General features: G+C 42.2%; 1 protein-coding gene across 17 annotated transcripts in view; it reads left to right on the top strand.

Annotated features, from left to right (window-relative positions):
• The window catches only part of PTK2 (protein tyrosine kinase 2), a 198,973-nt gene that overhangs the window by 63,626 nt on the left and 113,517 nt on the right, over positions 1–21,830 (top strand). For 4 of the 17 annotated variants that reach the window (XR_003252297.1, XR_003252298.1, XM_026058545.1 and 1 more), the window contains exon 1: positions 117–136. The exons of 10 other annotated variants lie outside the window; for them this stretch is intronic. The gene's annotated coding sequence lies outside the window, so the exon portion shown is untranslated. Of the gene's footprint in view, positions 1–116; positions 137–11,107; positions 11,129–21,830 lie in introns of those variants that run through there. 3 more of the 17 variants (XM_026058523.1, XM_026058522.1, XM_026058539.1) reach the window with 2 other exon arrangements.

The raw sequence follows: 21,830 nt of genomic DNA, 5'->3' as shown, positions 1-21,830 counted from the left end.
GGCGGCGGGCTGCGGCGCTGCCCCGCTGCGCGCATGGTGCTGCTGGAAGGGGCAGGCCGGCAGGGCCCGCCGCAGGCAGCTGCCGCCTGCATGGAGAGGAGCGGCTGCAGCCCCTTCCCCGTGTGCTGGGCGAAAGGTACGCGCGCCTTCTCTGCCTTCTCCCGCGGGTCTTCTCCTCCCCCCCCCCCCCATGCTTTACCACCTGTGGGGAAATGGGGGGGTTTTTTCTATCAAAGGAGGAAAAAAAAGAATGCAAAATAAATATATATTTTTTTATTCTGATCATGCAATTGTAATGTGAAGCAAGTCAGCTGCATCTTCTTTCACCTGACAGCTGTAACGCGCCTTTTTAAAATTATTATTATTTATTTCTCATCGCTCTTCAGAATTATCTGCAATGAAGCCCTTTAGCTGTTTTCGTTTTAGTTGCGCTGATGCGAGGATCCGGTTGCTTTGTCGTTCGTGTTTGTGTGCTTTAAAACCCCGCGCTGTAACTCTGCTTTTTCTGCTTTCGCCCCCCCCCCCTTTGGGCAAAGGTGTTTTTAAGCGATTGATACAGCGTTTAAGGTGAAACGATAACATCGTTTTAATTGATGTCTTAGGAGCTGGCACCTATATTATATGCAAAAAACCCCAACCAAACAAAAAACAATAACTAGGTCCAAAGTATGCATTTATCATGGTGAGAGGGTTTGTCCTGAAACTGAGGTTTAACAAAAATTGCATGGAAATGTGAAACTTGCTCACACGGTGCTGCTTAACTTGAGTTGCAAGGCATCAATATTTACCCTATTGCAGTCCAAAAGGTTTTTCCCTGTTGGTGGTGTGGGTGGGAGTATCTGTATGAGGATACAGTGCAGGGATTAAGCTCAAAATTCTGCTAGTAGCCAAAGAATCAAATCTTCCTTAGACGGAAAGCAACTTGTTGTGAGTGGTCCTGTAGGAAACACCGCTCAACTTGCGCTGAATTTCTAACTGCCTCCTCCTGGTCGGAGGACGTGTGGAGGAGCATTTAACGCTGTCCGTGTCTTGTGCTTTCTCTGCCTTGCTGGCCTGGCTGGGCTAAACTATTCACATACCCTCATATATATATATATATATATATATATATATATATATATAGGGAAAATAGCTGAAAGTAAGAAATCACCACCTAGTCTGTGGCAGACTAGCTAACTGAGGAGATGGAGCTGGGCTTCAGCCCCTTCTTGGAAACTCCAGAGTCAAAATGAAGATGCTTTCTGGAGAGTGACTTTCAGCATGTACAAGTAGGACAGAAAAATTCTCTCTTAAAAGAAGAAAAGCAGGTTGTTACCATCTGTTATTGAGACTTTTTCATATTGGGGATATCGGTTTTCTTCCTTGTGCCCCGCTTCCGGAGGCGCCCTGCAGCAGGCTAGCTTGTCCTTGCAGCAGATGAGTGTGTCGGGTCCTGGTGAAAGGTGTTGCTCCCCCCACACGCTCCAGCAGCTCCAGTAGTGCACGAGGTGGGATCTCTGCTGCTCCCAACACGTCCTTGCGGCACGACTTCGCCGAGGATGGCTTACCCTGCCTTCTCCTTCCCAACACGGAGAAGGGCCTTGTAATCTCTGGAGGCCCCTGCTGGGGGGAGAAGGGGGACGCCAGTAGCTACCGAAGAGGACGGAGGCGCAGCAGCTCCGACTCTGCCGGCTGTGATCGTTTCTGGAAAAAGCTACACATCCTCCCCCCAAAAAAGGGGGCGGCTGAGAAATTGCTCGTGCCGTATTTGTGGTTGGAGGGCGTCTGTTCCCTAGCTGATGAACGCTCTGGGTACCGTTCACCAGTGCAACCGCAGGGAAATGAAACGCATCTGGCCTACTTTGATAAGGGCTGCGAGATATCTACAGTCAAAGAAAGGTAATATATTAATGAGATAAGCATTTAATTTGGGTGGCTTTATTCCGGCCCTTTGGCTAATCTGTTAAACCTGCAGTTTGCTACCTGCCGTAACAAGCTAAACTGGACAAAATTGATAAACCTTTATTAAGTATTCGGTAATGTGTTTTAAAATGTGATCTTGATGTATTTGTTTTATTTTCCGTAAGATGCCGTTCTAAATGGTCTGCTCTCTATTTGATGGTGAGAGAGCTCTTGGTGCGTTACGTGTGATCTCAGGGCAAGCATTTGAAAATGCCTTGAAATGTTTCACTAAATCCGTGTTCAAATATAGCATGCATATACTTTTTTCTTCTAGGGTTTCTAAATCTGAAATCTTTCATCTGCTTCGCGGTCCTGTGTGCTGACTTGACTGCAGTTAATTCTGCGTGCTCTCGGGCGCTAGGACTGCATCAAAGGAGAAGTCGGATAGTACTTGCTTGCTTTATAAAGTATTCATGCCGTCTGCGTTGCCAGCTTCTGCCGCCTCCTTCGCGCTAGCGTCAGCCCTGAGTCATGTCACTGAACTTGATAATTCAGTCTGGATCTGCATGCTCGAGATCCAAGAATATTTGGTTTGGCAGACTGAGAAAAAGTTTGTGTTTTGTTTACTGGAATACTTCTCCTCAGCAAGCAAATCTGTGTTACCTTAATTCAGCAACGATAGGGGTAAGGCATCGATTCTTGGCTTGCTTTCTCTCATTTCCCATACTAAGTAGTTTCAGACTTGAAATTAAATCTCTGATCTAGTGAAAGGAAGGGATTGGAGCTTGGCTAGAGCTTAAATGAACACTGATGCGAGTATCTCGGTTGCTGGGAAGACAGTGCGTTTCCTCCAGTTAAGTACTGAAATTTTGTGTCAGTGTCTCATAGGGCTAGTCGTCTTGGGATAATTTTTTTCTGACTGTAACAGTAGACTAGAGAGTATTGAAATTATCTTATATAATTTTTTGTGTATCATTATTAATCTTACCAAAGCTTACAGATGCTAACTGTAAGTTTTAAATGATATGATTTATTGTGGTTTATTGTAACTACCTTTACTAGTTTCCTTTTTCCCACCGAGTTTCACGTGGTTTGCCATTTTAAGTTCACAAAATAGTTCAGAAAAAGAAATGTGAATTTAACAGGTAAGGAGTTGTTTGATAGTTCTGCTGCGTAGCTGTAAATTATCTACCCAAAGAAGGAGGAAGTTTCTTTAATTTACGCTCCATATGAAGAGCTGCCTGTTTAATAATTCACGAACAATAAATTGGCTCGATGCAGTTAGGTGTCCCCGGACTGTGTGAGTAATTCTAGTGAAGGGCGACTGTGGTTCTTAACTACCAGTTTTTAAGACTATAACATGAATAGATATTTCCTGTTTCCAAATAATCAAACCCAGTTCCGTCCAAACCGCTGTGCTGACTTGGTATTTTTAAGCCAAGTATGTTGTGAAACTTATTTAATCCGCTAGAAAGAAGTTCTGTCCTACGTATTGCAGTCTGTTAGTATTGCAATATTTTCTTTAAGCGATAGAGCGATTTTTTTTTAAGTAAATGGATATTTTCTGGTGAACTTTGCGATGCGAGGAGGTGTTCACACGTGGTGCCTCCTGCTCGTCTTTTGAGTGTAAGCCAAGCGGTTAGATGCATGGGGAGGAACGGTGAAGAGCTCCTCTTCTGTCCCATCTATCTCCGCTGTTTTGCTAACAGAGAAATGACTTCCAAGTTCCGCTTCAATTTTGTGGCGACTTTTAGTTGAGGTGACTGGAGGAGGCGCCCGATGCACTTGTTGCACTTTTTGCCAATCTGTAGACGTTGTTAGGGAATGCTGCTTCTCCCCTGGTTTCTGAGGACATGGCAAGCAGGGAAAGAGGGACTGTTATTTCAATTAATGTGTGCCTCTTCTGGTGTTGGAAGTATTTAAAAAAAAAAAAAAATTAACCTCATCAAACATCACTAATTCTTCCAAAGCAATGTAAGAAAAGTTCCTGAGATGCCTGTGGGAATTTAAAAGTGAGAATAGCCTGGAAAAGTAGGCAGGGAGGTTGTACGGGGTTGTTTTTTTCCCTTCTTTCTCTCAGTGTTTTAGCACCGCATGTGGTAGCAGTGCTCTTTTTCAAAATGCCTGTGAAGGATACAGCTATGAGAGTCCTGATGCGTTTCTGCGAGGGTGATCGTTTCTTGCTCAAAGTAGGCAGAAAATGGAACTTGGGATATTTGTACAAAAAAGGTGAAGGACTGCTTTGAGCCCTCGGGGAGCATTTCGTGTCGCCCATCTCACAGGTGATCTTATCCGCGGTAGTACCTACTGAGGAGCCGGTGTGGACTTAAACTCCGAGCTGCCTTTGAAAAACTAGAAAGTAAGCAGGGAAAATAAAATGTTTTAAATATCCTTTTGAAGATGCCATAGAAAAAGGCTGAGGAGTGTGCCTGGAAGTCAGCATTTCAGATGGTGGTACATTGATTGAAATAATGCTTTTTTGCTGAATGGTGAAACAGGAATTTGACCTTAATATCTTGTTCAGTTTATATTTGAAAATTTTCATGACAGGTCACCAAGGATATAGATACATTATATAAACACACATGCTCACTCTCAGAAAGCGTGATTTTCCTCCCCCAGTTAGCTTGGCAACAGTTGGAGTATTTAGAAGTTAGTATCTTTAGATGCTGAAGATCTCTTACCTATTTTAAATTTGCTTTTAACGAGCAAAATCCTTTGGGCAACTGGGCTGCATATACAGCTTTTATTGGTAGGATTAGTGCAATGAAATAAGCTTTTACGTGTTTGTAACAAAGATAGCAGCTCACTTCACTTCTTCCACTTCCTGCAGTGCTGTTTAAAAGGAACCGGATAGTTGCAAATTCATGTCGTTTAACAACTTCAGTGTATTAGCAAAGGGGATGTAGTTTTCATCAGTCATTAGTCCAAAGAACTCTTTAATATCCTTATCTTGTGACCTGGCATGTATTTGTTCATCATAATCTATTAAAAACCGGAGATATCTTAAATTAATAGGCACTGATCACATTAGAGCAGGCAAGCACGCACAAGGCACTGACTTCTGTGAACTAACACAGCAAACAAAGCAAAGGCATAATAAAACGTCTTGATAAATGTTCCATTAAAAACAGGCGCAGCGTATCATAAATGGTATTTTAATATATCATATTATAGTTGTAAAAAGTATCGTAGCATTCATCAAGATCTCAGTATCTTGCCAAATAAATGAGACCACTGCGATCCTCTTGAATCTTTGAGAAGAGAGGGAATGCCCCCGATTTCTCAGCCAAGTTGTAGTGGGGTTACGCTGATAACTGAGACACGTCTGACATTTGAGGTGACACTTCATTTCCTGGAATACAAGAGAGGGTTTCTTTCCCCTCTTCTCATATTCAATGTAGCTTAGCAAAGATGTTGCTAAAAATGTATTTTTGGGTGGAATTCAATCCTGTTGAGTCATTTCATTGAAAATAATTTGCAAACAAACTTCCATTATTCATTTGATAGAAAGATTTATCGGAAGAGGAAACTGTTTTTTTGCCAGGAGGAGAGCTGCTTATTACCTCTCCCCAGCACCACCACTACTTCCCAAACTGGATTTCCCCTGCCAAAGACTTCAGACCCCCAAAATGAAGCACTTGCATTTTTTTTTTTTAATTGGACTCAGAAATTCTCTGAAGTATAGTCTATTGCTTTATTGAGAAATTTCTAAAGAAAAAGTTTTTCCATCGTCTCAATCTCCTCATTTTGTGCAAGTGCAGGAAGAAAATCAGCGTGGGACCTTCAATTTTGCAATTACTAGGTACTGCTGTACTCAAGGCAGCTGAAAATGTTGAGGTAGAAGCTAGCAGTGAAGAGCAATGGAAGGTGTCATCTCAGCAGGAGAGGAGGATAATGAACATAAGTGTGTCATTTTGAGACTAAAAGCTAAATTTTGACTGTAATTTGACATAGTTCAGAACTAAGTCTGTCAGAGGAAACTGAGTAGTCATAACTTCTCCTATGCATCCAGTGTTTGATATTTTAACTTATGTTAGCTGAATGTGCCCTCAAGGATATGGAAATTTCCTTTCAGAAACAGATACCGATACAATAATCTTCAACGTGTCCAAAAACCTGATAAACGCTTTTGGTTCTCAACCTCGTAGAAGATGCAGATCATCTTCGCTGTCATGCTCCTTTGCTCCTTACAGTGGAGACAGACTTTATGGTGTCCTTTGACTAATGATTAAAGAATAGTGGGTCCTTCTTGTTACTGAATGCTCCCTAGTTCCTGTAGGGAATTGGACTGAACCAGTAATATTTAAAACTGTCAGGAAAACCAGACTTTTCTTCATTTACATGGTACTACTTCTTGATGAAGCTAGCCTACTTGCTCACTCTGTTACTGTTGGCTGGTCATGGATTCCTCTGCCTGTTGAACTTTTGCCTTTAATAGATCTATAAAAGGATTATCGTAGCAAAGAACTCTTTCATCACAAATAGCTGCATGATGGGTAATGGTCTATAGTCACGTTAAATCTTTATTTCTGGGGAGGAGGATGGGAAAGACGACTAGATGTATTCCTGAAGCTTCTCAGCTGGCTTCTAAAGATAAGGAGCAGTAAGATTTAAGCTCCGCTCATAGGCTCTCTGCTATTACGCTGCTTGCGACTCTGCCATGATCTGTTGTCCTTGCTGTTCTTAGGAGATACTAGTAGGACTCGTATTCCTAAAATTGTGGTGTATTCCATTAAGAGGAGTTTTTATCTAGTCCGTGACATGACAATTGGCCAAGATAAAATGAAGCAGAAGTACAGCTAAAATACTGTAGACTGCAGCAGCTTTTTCAATTTGATGATAACGGCTGATTCGCCTACAACAACTTGCATTGCCGGTCTGCTTAATGTATTATTACGGAACAGCAGCTTTTTGTCCGTTCAGGTGTTTATGGTTGCAGCTGTCTTGAATCGTACTTGTATGATTAAAACTCTGGCGTCAAAGGTCTCTGACTTATGATTTTACGTAGATTTACCTGTCCAAACTGAAGCGTACGTGTGCTGTAGCGGTCCATCCCAGACCTTTACCAGAGGCCGCGCTCTGCATCTTCAGCCAGCACTGCGGTACAGTGTGAATGAATGGAAAGCAGATCGGTGACCTGTGTGCAGCTCTATACCTGTCCGTACCGGCATAATGCCCTCTGGCGAACGCGTGGGATGGACAGACAGCAACACTGACCCTCAGCTAAATGAGGATTTAATAAACTCATCATAGGTTTTGGTAGAAGGTGGGATTTTCTGTACGCTTTTCTAAATCTGTGCCTTCTAATACTGAACTCCTGCTGTAGTGATAGCGTGGGGATTTAATAATAGGGATTTCCTTGCACTAATGTAGGAGAATGTCATCGTACCGTTCCTCTTCTGCCCTTTGAGGGTTTGCGTCTTTATGCTTTTGCTGCTGAGTACCTTCAGCCATACTGCTTCTATATACGTCCGAATGGATATGAGTCACAGTCAGTACTTGGATGGGAAAATTTCCATTACCTGCTCTTTCTTTCAAAGCCATTTGGGGAATCCAGTTGGTTCTGTTATCTGTTATTGAACAAATGTCTTATTATTTTAGGATGAGCTGATGTATTTTTACTAAACTGAAGTGTGTGATCTGCACTGTGGACATGGTGCATGAAGAATCAAGTTTGCACATCTAAGCATAATTTTAAATGTATTTTGTCAATCTGAAGATTCAGTAAGAATTAAAGTGACTTGTTTTGTTGGGATCGTTCTTTTAATATCGTTCTCACTTGTTGAAGACTGACTTGCCCCACATCTTGCTGCTTTCTCTGGGCTCTGTAATGGGATGCTTGTAGCATTCAAGTGTGCTATAATTTCATGATGAAAAGCAGTGTATTACAGTAAAAACAGCAGCTTTTGCCAGGACTTGTGGCTGCCTAATAGTCCCTATGGTGAATCCCTCTTTCGGTTAATTTTTTGAACTCTTCATTTTTAAACTTTTTATTGTTCAGGCTGAAGTTTTTCACACCTAAACTCAGGAATCTCTTTGCCCCCAAACTGTTCTTTTCTAGAAATTTGGAGGGAAAATATTCGTGCTGTTTCTCAGCCCTGTATGGTCTGTAAAGGAGCAGTGACTGCTGAGGACAAGAGGATGATAAAATTGTAGTTTCCTGAATTCGGAAAGAAGCACGCCCGGATTGTATTTCTGCCCGTTATTTTATCTGATAGTTAAAGCAAAAAGGTAATGTGTAATACTGCAGGCAAAGCAGGGCATAAGGACTTGCTTGGTTTAACTAGAGTGCTGCCATTTGATTAATGACAGAGTTGGGACTAAAAGGTGCCGCAGCTCGCCGCTCGTGGGGAGCGGTGGGTCAGGCTGCCCGTAGGTCATCAGTGCTGCTCTTGCTTCCTCCAAGGAATTATATACTGGGCCCTTTTCTACTGAAGATAAAGGGGAAGGGGGAATGTATGYAGTGCTTGTGTAAACACAGTGCATCTTTTTAGCATATTTTACACCTGCAGTTTTAGTACTCCTTTTTTTAGTTCACTATTCTTGCGTTTTTCTTCGGTTTGGACCCCAAGATGCAGTCTGACTACTTCGCTCTCGTTCTTCCATTCTAGTGAACAACTGCAATGTTCACCGGGTGCATCCGACGCTAAGAGTGACGACCGCGCGAAAAAATTCTCTTCCAGCTGTAACAAAATTTACTTCCTCTGTTTCCTGGTAAAATGTGAAGCAGGAAATGTGGTAAAATCACAAATGGATTTGAGAAAGCTCACTCTGTACTGCAGAGTAACGAAGAAGATATTCCTGTAGACATCGGCTTAGCCCTTTTTGCAGGGCATTCGTCGCGCAGTTCAAGCCAAGCCTAGCAGGTTCCTTGGGAAGGAAAGGGGAAGAAGCACGGCTGAGCACTTCTGTAACGCCATAACTGGACACTAGCATCCTTTAAGTAAGGAAAGTCAGGTGTGCAATTATGCCCATGAAGATCTCAACACATACCTCTTTCTTTTCAAGTAATACGTATCCTTTCGCAACTTGTTGATATCTGCCCCGCAATAGATAGAGAAAATAGTGATGGAGACAGTCGCTCTTCTGAAACAGTACTATTTTACTGTTTGTGTGATTAAGTCTTTAATTGTTAAGAATGTGTTGATGACCAGCCCGGTGGGAGCTTTTTTAAGATGTGATGTATGTTTATTGAGCTTAGGGAAATGAATTTGAAGACTTGCCTGCACAGAAAGCTTGCATTAATTCAAATACATGATCTTTTTTTTTACACTAACACTTATCCAGCGTGGAAAAAACAATGGCAAACACTCGTTTCAGTTTAATCCAGGTTTATCTCCACTCTTTTTTATTATGTTWAAATCACACTTGAGCCAAAGTGAAGTAAACCTGCGGGGAGGATCTGGTCTTCAGAATCTCGGAAACAAGTRAAAATCAGTCAAAAAGGGGGGAATCGTCATAAGGTGAGCTTCAGCATGGGTCCTAGYGCTGCATCTCTGCATAACTTAGTAAGCTACGTGCCTGAAACCCGTTATACCGTGAGGATCGTGCTTGGATACATATTTACAAATACATCATTATTTTGACACAAGGATGCTCACCATTCTTGAGGCATCTGAAAAATGTGACTTACGGATATTTACGTTCAGTATCTCGAGAGATACTGTGCTAATTTGCTCAGTCGTTGCATTTTGTGCATCCTCTGGCAAGTGGAAAAGTTAAGCCAGCTCTGAAGCTTGCGGTTGTGTCTCTAGTTTCCATTTTTCTTTGGTATATTGGGCAATTCAGAGTTGAGCAGGAGCATGCTGTGTTTGGAGAGAGGAAGACAAGAGGGCAGACTTAAGTAGAAAGCCTAACCTTAACGTAAAATGCCTTTACTTACYATTAGTGTGTGGTTGTGGATCTACAGAGGGTGTTGAAATACTGCAATGATTTGTTTTAACGCTTCTTTTAAAGAGAGGGTCGCTTATGTCTAAAGCCGGTCAGTATTTTCCTGTTCAGCGATAGGAACAGGACAAGAAGTCAGGGATGCCTTAACATGCCCCAGACCTAGGGCACAGCAGCTATCATGAATTTAGCTTGATTTCTGTCCCCGTAGCACCCTYGCTGCCTCAGCCTTGGGATAATTGTATAATACAGGAGTTTGTTTCTAACGCTCTGTTATCAGTGTACCATAAATATATTTACGTATTTAAACCTGCTCTTCTCCGGAAAATGGGTGGATGTGCTCATCGTTTTGCAAAATTAAGGCCAGACTGAAGGGCGAGGGTGGATCTTAAAAGCTTTAGGATAACGATTTTTTTGTAAATTATGGCGTGTGTTTTCTTTGAAATTGGTTGCATAGTGCAATTTACCCTGAACTTTTACATGAAATATTATTTCTGGCTTTGATTCCTCCTTCCTTGCATTCTTTCCGTTTTCCCCTCACTCCTTTCGGGCCGCGGGGAGGCTGTTTGTTCTGTCGCTGTGAACTGTTTTGGTTAGGATGGAGGAGCAGRTTATATAAACGTGTTGTCTTGATTTATACGTTCGTAGCTTTCTGTCAAAACAACATGTGATTCTTAAAAAAGATTCCCCAAGTAATTTGTTATATYGCTCTTTAATCTTAGTTTTGTTGCATTAAAACAAACAAGGAGTTTAAATCTCTCCTAGAAGATGTCCTGGAAGAATGGACAAACCTGTTCCAAAAAAACGTCCTGGTTGCTATAAATAAGACTGCTGCTTCTTACGCCTTCTAATGCAAAATGAACAGCAAGGTAGATCTGTAAATGAGAGATGAAATTCGTGCAGCAGCATATCCTGCCCCCCCCCCTTCCTAAATTAAACTCTGAGAAAACACATCCGGTTCTAAAAATACATTTTTCCTCTGGAAAATGAGGAACAAAGTGTTTGATGGTTTTACTGGGTATTTATCCTTATTTATTTAAAAAAAAAGTTAATTTCAGATAACTTTTTTATATCAAGTATTTTGCAGATGATGGAAAATGTAAGAATTTAAAGCAGACAAGCCAGCAAAATTGGAGGGGGGAGAAAGTCTTTCTAAATCCTATCATTTTAGATGCTGTTAAAAATAACTTAATTGATATATGTGTAAGGGAAGATGGATATGAGGAATGGTTTTTTTTGTTGTTTTTTTTCTTCCAGAAGTAACTTCACATCATAAAAGTGAAGTAGAGAGACTGAAGCAGTCTTGTTTTCCTGTTTATCTTCATCTCTGAAGTCTTTGAGCTCCTGGTTTCGATTGGTGAATTAAAAAACTGAATGAATCTATACTTAATCAGTTTGCCAATATTGAGCACAGATTGGGAGTGTGTTTAGTGCGGAAAAAGGTCTCCGCAGTTCCAGCGCTGGGCTGTAAAGCAGAAACTTAACTCCAAATGAAGAAGTCTTAACAGAAATACAGCTGTCTGATCCCTAGCAAGAACATGGGAGGGGATGGTTAAAATAAAGGCGTAAATGGGCATAGACTCTGCTGCCATTTTTGTAGGGAAGAAACGTGGGAACACCTATTCCTGAAGGATGTTATTGCAGGGAAAAAACCCTTTTCATGGGTATTTCATTTTTGCTACAAAGTACAGAAAAGATGCAGTCTGTACAACTAAAGTTCTTGCTATAAATGTGCTTTTTTCTGTTTAACTGCAAGCATGAAATACATTTTTACGAGYGACTAGCATGGGACAGGAAAGAATTGTCATCTTCATTAACTGGCATACTAAATGAACAATTACTGTTACACATGAATGAATCAGAATTTACCCTTTATTCTGAAGACCTTCTAAATATATAGTCTTAAAGTGAAAGACTGTTGGTTGGGGGCATGTTTTTACTGAAAGGGGGAGTAGAGCACAAAGTCTAAATAGAGTACGATGCTTTGTATTCCCATTTATTCCCATTTACTGTAACATCCTTCTGTATTCAGAACAAATCTTACTAACTCTTAGTCTCAAAAACTCGACGTTCATGTAGCTGGAACGTTGACGTGGCATCTACCCAAAGGAGCACCAGAGCAGTTAAGCGCGGTGTGTCCCACGGGTTTGCCTGGTCTGTAATGTCCTGGGTCTGTGTGGTACAGGTGGAACAAAAAGGTTCAAGCGTGTCTGAAGCCTGACAAGCTCCACGTTTTGCTCTTTGCTTGCTTCTCCATTGATCACCTCTCATCAGCATCCGTTGTTCCTCCGTTGTCTTYGACAAAAGAACGTAGCTGTGTTTTAATAGAGTTTTTCCCATTCGACTGTCTGTTGTCTGCTAAACTTGCTTTGTCTGCGCAGTGAAATGTCCTGCAGCTGGTTGAAATCTGCTRCAGTAGTGTTTGAGAGTCAAGATTCAAACAAACCCCGAGCTTCTCTTTAAACCACACCTCTCTTAGGAGGTTTACAAAATAGGTGGACGTAGTTAGAGATTAGCTTTGCCCGTGCTGCTGTTGACTGTGCCAAGCCTATTTCAGCGTCCCTTTTTTCCATTCCACTTCATCGTTATTGTTCTATCATCATGTGTTCAAATGGTTTCTGCCTGGAAAGTTGCTTCTTTTAAAAGCTAGTCTGGTACTTGCACCACCCTTTTAAATTTTGATGCCTAGCTGCAGATCTCCAGATAGTATCTCAGTACAGCTAAGCATCAGACATTCTGTTGATTTTGGTGCAAATTGTAGGTGCTTATCACCTTCTAGCTTCAGCCTTGTATCAGATACAAACCTTGTTTTATCTATCCTGTTCCCAGAAGTTTCATATTTTCTGTACCTGCCAAGTTATTGGAGTTTTGTATAAAAAGGTAAAATTAGCATCAGAACTGCCTACTCTGGTAGTAAACACTTTGCTCCTAAGCAAAGGCAAATTATCATCTCTTTGAGGAAACTAGGTATTCAGACAACTTTTTTTTTTTTCCTCTCAGACTGCGCCTTCAAGGCTTCAGGTTGCGCAGCGTCTAATCTTAACCAGAAGTCAGGAGGTGCATCAATTTTTAATAAGTTTCCAGAGATATGAAATTCCAATATATTTTGGGGTGTGTGCATAAGAAGATTTACCCGTGTATACGTAAGCTATATCCATGCGCCCAGCATTTCACAGTATACTTTCCATCCACTTCCTTCGCATTTTATGATACCATCAAAGTTGCACGTGGCCAGACATAGCATCAGATTGTGTTTTGCAGTTACTTGTGTCCCAGAAGAACACTGGGTGCCGTAGCAGCCTCGCTGGCCGGTTTGCAAGCACTGCAAACTCGGAAGTTGCTGGCCTACAAGATAAATTGCTTCCATTACTCTGCTAACAGGAGACATGAGAACATGCTTAGATTAATGACAAGCAATTAATTAATGTATTTCTGAGGTCTTACATGTAGTCTGTTGCATACCATGCTTTTGCATCTGTTATAGGATTAAAACTTCTATTTCAGCAAAGCTATTATTGCAAAAAGCTGTATTGTGAATAGTCATAACATAAGACCTTCTGTGCAGTTTCTTTTCTCTTTTGTTTACTCTGAAGAGTAAGGAATAGAGATGTAGATCCATCAGTGACCTCAAGAGCTCTTCAGCCTCTTGTTATTAAGGAGATGCACATAGGAGCTTCTTCGGTAGGACATGCAGTGGAAGGGGAGCCTTATTTCAACCGGAGGGAGGCTGGACTCTAATTTTGGGGCCTGCTGCTAAGCACGGTGAAAGTTAAGTCAGTCTGCTGTGATCATGTCCCTTATTCATGTCCTTCTTTCTTCTGGCAGCTCTGACCATCATGGGATATTTTTCTGAGCCATTTCAATGTGTTGGTGTTAAAAGATTCTTGGTCTCTTTTTCGCGTGTCCCCGTGTAGTTGGTCATACGTATCAAATCTGGGTACCAGGTAATAGTTGATAAATGATTTTAAAGGGAAAGGGAAAAAATAATATTGAAGTTGAAAATTACACTTGAGTTATAATATTTTAACCAAATTGTTTTTGTCGTCTTTGGCCATTAAGAGAGGCGAGTTCCTCCTCCTCTCCTACCAGTGCCCTGCCCTCCCTTCTCCCTTCCCCTTGCCCAGCTACTGAAAAATCATCAAATGCAATTTAACGGTTAGCATGAGAGGCTCAGAGCTGACGCTTTTGGACCACGAATAGTTCACGTGGCTGTATTAGGAAAAGCAATCTCACCAAAACACGACCCTTTCTACTCCTTCCGTGAGTGCAGACAAGAGTCTTAGAGTTCAGAGCCTCAGAGGAAGATAGTTTCTACCTCCCATGGATTTTTTTCCCCTTTTTTTTCCCCTCCTCCTCTTCCTCCCCAAGGTGTAGGCCAACAAGAGCAGGGATCCGACACATCAGGCTGCTGCTGCCAAAACCGGGAAGCCTCCTCCCTGCTGCTGGCCGGATGCTTTGGCTGTTTACTTTGTGCTGGCTCCAGAGCTTCTTAGACCTCTCTCGGAGCCACTTCACCTCATTTAATTGGCGTAAAAAACTCAACGCAAAACCAGAAAAAAGAAGCCTGGACAGATTTTTCTGTCTTAACAAGTAAAAGCAGCTCAAGAAGGTGTTTGAGAAGCACCGGAAGGCCGCAGAAGGGAAGCGGGAGCCGAGTCGATGAGGAAGGGGGTGGCGAGCTCTCCAGCTTTGGCAGCAGCAAGGACAACTTGGGTTTGCTAGGCTACTGCAGCAGCCTGCAGGGACAACTTGGGCTTTGAGAAGCCACCTCAAACTTCTGGACAAGCATATTCTGTGGAAGTAATCGCGCGTCGATCCTGCTGTGCGCAGACATCGTGCTTCTCGCGGTCTGGGAACGCGGACTTGAGGGCTCCTTTATTGGTATTTGAACGTTAAACTGTACCTGGGAACTTGGGCGGCATTTGCAAAAGTATCTCACACTGTTGAAAAAACTCTGTGAAAGTACTGCATGAGCGATGGGCCCTTTTTAATTTCTATTTCTACTAATTCCTCTAAGGATCAGAATACGCAGTGTAGATTTTCTGATGCATTTGTAGATATGGTGATTTTTTTCCTATGATTCTTTAATTTCTGGTTTGCCTGTGCAAGAAAGTTGTCCAAGCTCTGTTATTTGGGCTGGCTATCTTGAGGGCTGCAATTGGGATTTTTCAAGGCAGAATATTAGCGCTTTTGCAGAGTACTGTGTTCCGTTGTTGAACATCAGTGACTTTTAACGTACAAATCTTAGTAATAATATGTACAAATCTTAGTAATAATATGTACAAATCTTAGTAATAATATGTGCTTGCGGTTTTCAAAGGTGAACTGTTGAGTGCTTTGAATTCCCCTGTCCATGGCCGATTTTATTGGCTCTAAACAAGTTAAAAATAGTTTAAAAGCGTGATGAAAAATGCCTCTCACAAGGAGGTTCTGTTCCTTGTTTTCAGTGGGATAACTGTACTCTGAAATACCTTCTTTTTTTTTTTTTTTTTTTTTTTTTCCAATCGAAGTGGTGTTTGTTATTGCTTATCGTAACACTAGCCTGGAAGCTCTTGTACCCAGTCACTGGGGAGCAGAAGGAATTCAGTGGCAGCCCAGCTGAAGCCAGGCCGGTCTGTCACCTTCTCGAGCTACATCCAAACTAGCAAACGGGTTTATTTACGGAAAAAACTTTCTTTTTATTAACAGCTAGATAACCTTCGGCCCCAAACCATCAGCGTTGCTGTACACCTCTAACGGTAATGAGTGGGAAGAATATAACTTAATTGAATACTGGTTGTCAGAAATCAAACCGCCTCCTGTGTGAAGCCTTTCGTCTGAAACTAGTAAGAGATTAGTTTAATCAAGTCTCTAGCAGCTCTTATTAGAGGACATATGGCTCAGTTTATCCTGCCTCGCTCCTCGTGGGTTTTTCTAAACCTCGATGGAGCTCCCCTTGCCCTCCCAGCCTTTTTGGTCTCCCTTTACTCAGCTCAGTTACCCTGCTCGGGGCTTTCAGGACAGTCATTAAGATGTGGTGGAAACGCCATGGACTTTTACTCTGATACGCCTTGAGGCTGGATAGCGGAAACTTAAAAACCATGGTCTTCTGCTGGTGGAAATTGTATGATACTAAGGATGCTAAAGTGCTAGTTGCTGCCCCCTCTTTTAACAGTATCGAGTTAGAGGATTGCTCTTGCATGGCGAGTATACGTCAGCGTTTTAAACACTTCGCGTTTAGCCCCCAACAAAATGTGTTTTGCATGTCCTAATAGGGATTGAAGGAAGAGAGGATTGATAGGTCTATGTATAACACTGGTTTATGGAGGCATCTTGTTTATGTGACGTCAGCTTAATTTATTATCGCCGCCTGTTTCTGCTGATAGTTAGATTGTTGTGTACGAATAGCATACTTCATCACCGTGACATGGTGGTGAACTGATTTATGGCTTCCAGGGAAAAAAATAACTAGAACAAAAATGCACTGTAAAGCAGCAGTTTTATCATGATCAGAGTCTTTTTAGCACCTACGTATGTTCAAATATATTATAATAACGATGCAACAAATTGTTGTGAAGGCAGTGGAACCTGCTCGCTTGAATTCTCCAGGCTTGCCTTTGTGGTCTGGCACGTGCTCAGAAAGGACGACTTGACTCCAGTCACCCCACGCGTCCTTTATGCCACCCTCGCCTGCCAAGGGGCAGCGCACGCCGGTGGCCTTGGACCTCCGCTGCGTTGATAAGCTGTTAGGTTTGTGCTCATTAGCTGGCGGATGGGCTGGCGGAGAATGCGTGAAGACTGAATTTTGCTACTGGTTTTCACAAAACTTGCAGCAGCTTCGTTTTCTGCCGTTTCTGACCCTCGTTCCAAGCAGTTGCTTTAATGGAAATAGGCTAAAATGCTTTGTGGCAAAGGCTGTGTTTTATTTACTACACGTGGATTGTAAAGCTTAGTCTAGTTTTGATCCAGGCCCTCCCCTGCTGTTGGGGGAGGGGAGGGAGAGGAAAACATGGTGCTTCACTTATCCTGATCAAGTGTTCTTGAGATGTTCCCATGTGATAGAAAAGAACAAATTATATGATTTTGCTAAAAATCAGTCGCTTGGTAAGCAGTTGTCTTTGTCTGTCCCCACTGACTGCACACGGAGGAAACCCAGGTTCTCAAATTATATCCTCTTCAGTCAGTTAAGTCACAGCTCTCCCTTAAAATCATGGATTCCTTATTTCTCAGGATAATGCAACTATTGAAGCCCAGAATGTCCAGAATATTAAACAAATGTTCCTTTTCTCTAGGTTCGGTAGTCCTGTGTTGGGTCGAGGTAAGGGCCTGGAGCATGCCTTTGAGGGGGGGGAGGAGATAACATCTTGGATATCATCTGTCCTCAACAGCTTTTCAGTGCTGATGGTGCTACTCAAAGACTTCAAGGAGCTTTCACTGGACGAGACACACCCCCCCCCCCCCCCCCCCCCCCCCCCCGTGAGGACCGTGAGCCTCCTAAGTATTAGGAAGAACAAAGCCAAAGAAATCCCCTCCCAGTAGTTGTGCAATTCACAGGCCAAAATTTAAAACCTCCCTGGTTTTGTGGGGAAAGCGTGGGGCTGGGAAGCTGTGCAAGAAAGCGTTTCCAGCCGCAGCGGGATCGTGCTGCTGACTGACATCCAACACTGAGAAGTGTCTCGGAGGCCAAGGGCAGAGGTCCTAGATAGTGTCAGCCCTACGCTGCCTCTGTGGCACGTGAGAAGGAGCCACGTGTGGTGGCAGCACTGGTGGAGCACACACAAATCCTGCCCCGCCACAACACGATATGGGAGCATTGGCATTGACTGCAGAAGGCTAAAGAGGGTCTTGATGCACTGTCTTGAGCAGATCAAGTGGTTTAGATTGCATCTTTAAGGCTGTTCCCAGGCCTTTACAAAAATCTTGAAACGGGCCATACCGTGTGTATCCATCCGCTCCTTGCTCGGCCAGCAAACTTCTTCCCCCGAGGGCTGACTTAATCATTACCCTGCAGGCTTGGACTTGTACCTGCTTTATGGTCGCGTCAGCATCTGAAGCCTGCAAGCCAGCAAAATGAAATAACCTGCTGATTTCTTATCAGGCATTATGCCTTTGACTTAAGTGTTAGATCAAGTGCCAAATGTGAGAAGGGACAGCTGCTGGTTTTGGACTAATTTGGCTAATTCTGTTTCGTGGTGTGACACTGTTGTTTAATGCAACAGATAAAAACTTGGGAAAAAATGCTTAGCTCAAGACTGGTGTGGCTGGCGTTCGGGTTCCCAAATGCAGCATGAAGATCTTCAGCAGCCAAGAGCTGTGATTTGTAAGGGGATTCAGGGAAAGGTCCTCTGCTCCTCACGATCACAAGGAGACATGTGGTACACACAGACTTCCCTGTGCAAATGACTGATTTTTATATGCAGATACACAGAAGCATCGTCTCAAAAAAGCTAGAATCAGAAAAAGAAGGATTGCGCTTGCCCTACGTTAAACTACCATTCAGTTACTTGAATAAGAATCTCTTTGTATTTCATTTCTGTCTATAAAACAGGCTGTAATTACTGGCTTTGGAAAACACTTGAGCCAGAATAGGCTTAAGTACAACTTTTTACAGGTCATTGATTTTTGTAATAAGCCGTTGTCATGCAGCGCAGCAACGTGACTGCTGTCATGCCGCTCCTCTCCCTGCTCAAACGCGCCTTTTATCTGATGGTTTTGGTTTGCATGAGAAATAGGTGTGGAGAACACAAAGGCAGCTAAAACTGTGTTAAAGCGAAGCAAAAATTGAGAGCCTGTGCAGCTGGATGATTTAAAATACAGGACTGGGATGATGATATCAAAGAATAACGTAAAACTAGGAAAGGCAGGATTAAAGTCAAATGATACCAAAACACAAATATGTTAAGCTGTGATAATGCATAGCCAGAGTACCGTACTTCTTTCCTTAACTTCTTCTAATTCAGGCATTTCTAGTTCTTAATCTTCGAGAAGCACACCTGCATTATCGCTAATCCTAATACACTCTTTACTTTTAGTACTCTGGAAAGATCGTAATCACTCAGTGCTTCTATTTGCTGCTTTTAAAGCTGTTTAGAAGAAGATCTTATGGTATTTAGGGCCGCCATGAAGATGTATGCAGTGTGTGGTATTAGTGTTTACTTGGACTTCAGTGGTACCAAGTGAAGGTTCAGACTGCTGTTGAAAAACGAAGCAAGTATCTAGCTGGATATCTCGTACTAATTAAAGCATATATAGACACTAGTTTTCTTGTATTCCCAACACAATTGATGTTTCCTCATTATTAAATTTTTTTGTATTTAAAATAGAAATTGGTGCCAACTCCAAAGTGAGCTGCTGAGTAGCACAGAGTATGCACGACATTATGGTTAAAATTGGGTTACACTGAGTTTTTGGGGTATGTCGGGACTTAATCCTGTGAGCTGGTTCCATGAGAGAGAAGGGTGGGGTCTGTCTTGAATATTGCAAAATTAAGAAATGGCAAGACATCTTCATTAATTTGAGATACTACTGTACAGTACAAAATACTCATCCTTCAATAGCACTTAGCAAAAGTGGCGTGCGAGTGCTTAAGATAACCTGCCTCAGTAGCACCTCTCTATGGAATGTGCCCCTGTTAAAATTAATTTAGTGGATATATAAATTGATAAATTGATTTTTGCTGAGTGTGCTTGCCTTGAGTTTAACAGGCCTGAGATTGTCATGTTGCTTTGCGTCATGTGGATCTCGTAGATGTTTCCCCTGGATTCCTCTTTCATGCTCCCCCAAACGTTTAATCTCCTAGAACATTTATACAGCTGAAATTTTTTCCACGTTTGTAGCTTGCATTGCTAAGCTTATTTTGACTTTGCTTTGTATTATCTTTTCCCCTTGGCTTTCTAGTGTCTTTCTAAAATACTTAACTGTGTGTGAAGAAAGAAAGATTATAAATCTGTGCTTTGAACTGCATTGAGGCATTGAGTTAGTGCCCATCTTTAGGCAATATTCTGCAAACAAAGTGGTCAGCGAAACGGTCGGTAACAGACCATTGTTCCATTTTATATTGATATAGTAAAATATCCGATGTGTCCATTTGGGTTAAAATAGATATTGAGAGATCATTATTAAATGGTGTTAATGTGTCTCGCCAGGCTGTTTTATACTTTGGCCTGGAGGTCTTGATCAATGCTTTTGACTCCAGTTAATGTGTGTACAAAAGCTTTGGGGGAAGGAGGGAGGGATTAGGCAGGTAGAGGGGAAGAGAAAATATGTGCATTCTTGGAAATGTTTGTAGAAGGTGTTAGTAAGAAGAGTGAATATAGTTGGAAGATGCCTAAGGTGGAGCACAGTGATTATTCCTTTGTCTTTTCCTTTGCTTTAGATAATCAGCGTTATCTGAAAGAACGATAACAAAAATAAACTCAGAAGAGAGTAAGCAGCCAGTTTCCAATGTGTCTCATGGAAATAGCTGAAATTACAAACTGTTTCTGAAGGCAAAAGTGAATATAAAAGAAAAACTACCCTTTCTCCTCTCTTTCCCTGTGTTTATCCCTAATTTGAAATTACAAACCTCATGGGTTTCTTCAAAGAAATGTTTCATCCTTAAATCCGTAACAAGATGTTAGCATCAGATAAGTGCGAAAGCAACCTCTGTTGCACCTTTAGCATGGTTGCTGCTTCTCTTTCCTGGGTCATGGACACGTTCTGCAGGTACCGCTTTTACCACTTGGGTCATTCCACCTTTCCGTTCTGTCTGAGCCTGTGGGAATGGGACTGTTGCCATAACCAGGCTTTCCATGTGTGCAGCTGTGCCATGCAATCATCAATGTGTGTTTAAATATGCATTGTTTGCTTAGAAGAAAAGTATTTTTGTAAGTGCCACTAAGAAGGATTTTAGGGAGTCATCCAGTTTGTGTCCAACCTTGGGACTAAATCTTGTGATTTAAAAAAAAAAAAAAAAAAAAAAGCATTTCTGGCGATGGCATACCAGAAGTCAGCAATGTGCAAAACTGTATGCAGACTGTACAAAATACAAGATTTATAGTGAGGAAAATGGTTTAAAATTGTACCTACCATCCGTACTTTCTGTGAGGTTGAGAAAGACAAGTCAATATTTGCATGGCAAGCTGCAGGAATATTTAGTAATAACTGTGAAAATGGATTGAGCTGTAAACTCATGAGGTGTTTACTGACTGACATGACATATCATGGATAACTAAGGAGTTTAAAGTGTGGATGAAATTCTTAATTTACAATCTGAAGCACCAGCTTGCAGAATAGCTGAGGTTGGATGGGACCTGTAATGATTGTCTAGTTCTTCTAGTCGTTCATTACTGAAGAGATTGAAGAGCATCAACCCCTGGAGTATGTCGGCAGTGACCGGCCTCCAGCTGGACTTTGTGCTGCTGATCACAACCCTTTGAGCCTGGCAGCTCAGCCCACTGTCCTTTCACCTAGCCCGTACTTCATCACTTTGTCAGAGAGGTGTCATGGGAGAGAGTGACATGGGAGACAGTGTCAAAAGTTTTGCTAAACTGAAGATAAACAACATCTGCTGCTCTCCCTTCATCTACCAAGCTAATCATTTTGTCATAGAAGACTATCAAGTACATCAGGCAAGATGTCCCTTTCGTAAATCCATGCTGACTATTCCCAATTGCCTTCTTGTCCTTCATATGTTTGAGAATGGTCCTCCTTCTGGGTCCTTTGTCTGGGTCCTCCTTCTTGAAGATAGGGTGACACTTGCTTTCTTCCAGTCCTCAGGAACCATCCCCCAATCGCCATTTTCTATCAAAGATAATGGAGAGTGGCTTCGCAAGGACATCTGCTGGCCCTCACGGGTGCATCCCAGCAGGTCCCACAGACTTGTGTATATCCAGTCTGTTTGAACGTTCCCTGACCTGATCTTCCTCTACTGAGGGTAAGTCTTCCTTGCTGCAGACTTTCCCACTGGTCTCATGGTCCTGGGGTTTCTGAAGACAAATCTTACCCATAAAGGCTGAGGTGAAGAAGGTGTTGAGTACCTCAGCCTTTTCCAGGTCCCTTGCCCCATTTGGCAGCAGGCGCACGTTTTCCCTAGTCTTCCT

Source organism: Apteryx rowi, unplaced genomic scaffold, assembly GCF_003343035.1.
Source record: "Apteryx rowi isolate R43461 unplaced genomic scaffold, aptRow1 scaffold_148, whole genome shotgun sequence".
Taxonomy (NCBI): Eukaryota; Metazoa; Chordata; class Aves; order Apterygiformes; family Apterygidae; genus Apteryx; species Apteryx rowi.
The sequence above is the reverse complement of the archived record's forward strand: the minus strand, read 5'-3'. Positions and strand labels throughout refer to the sequence as shown.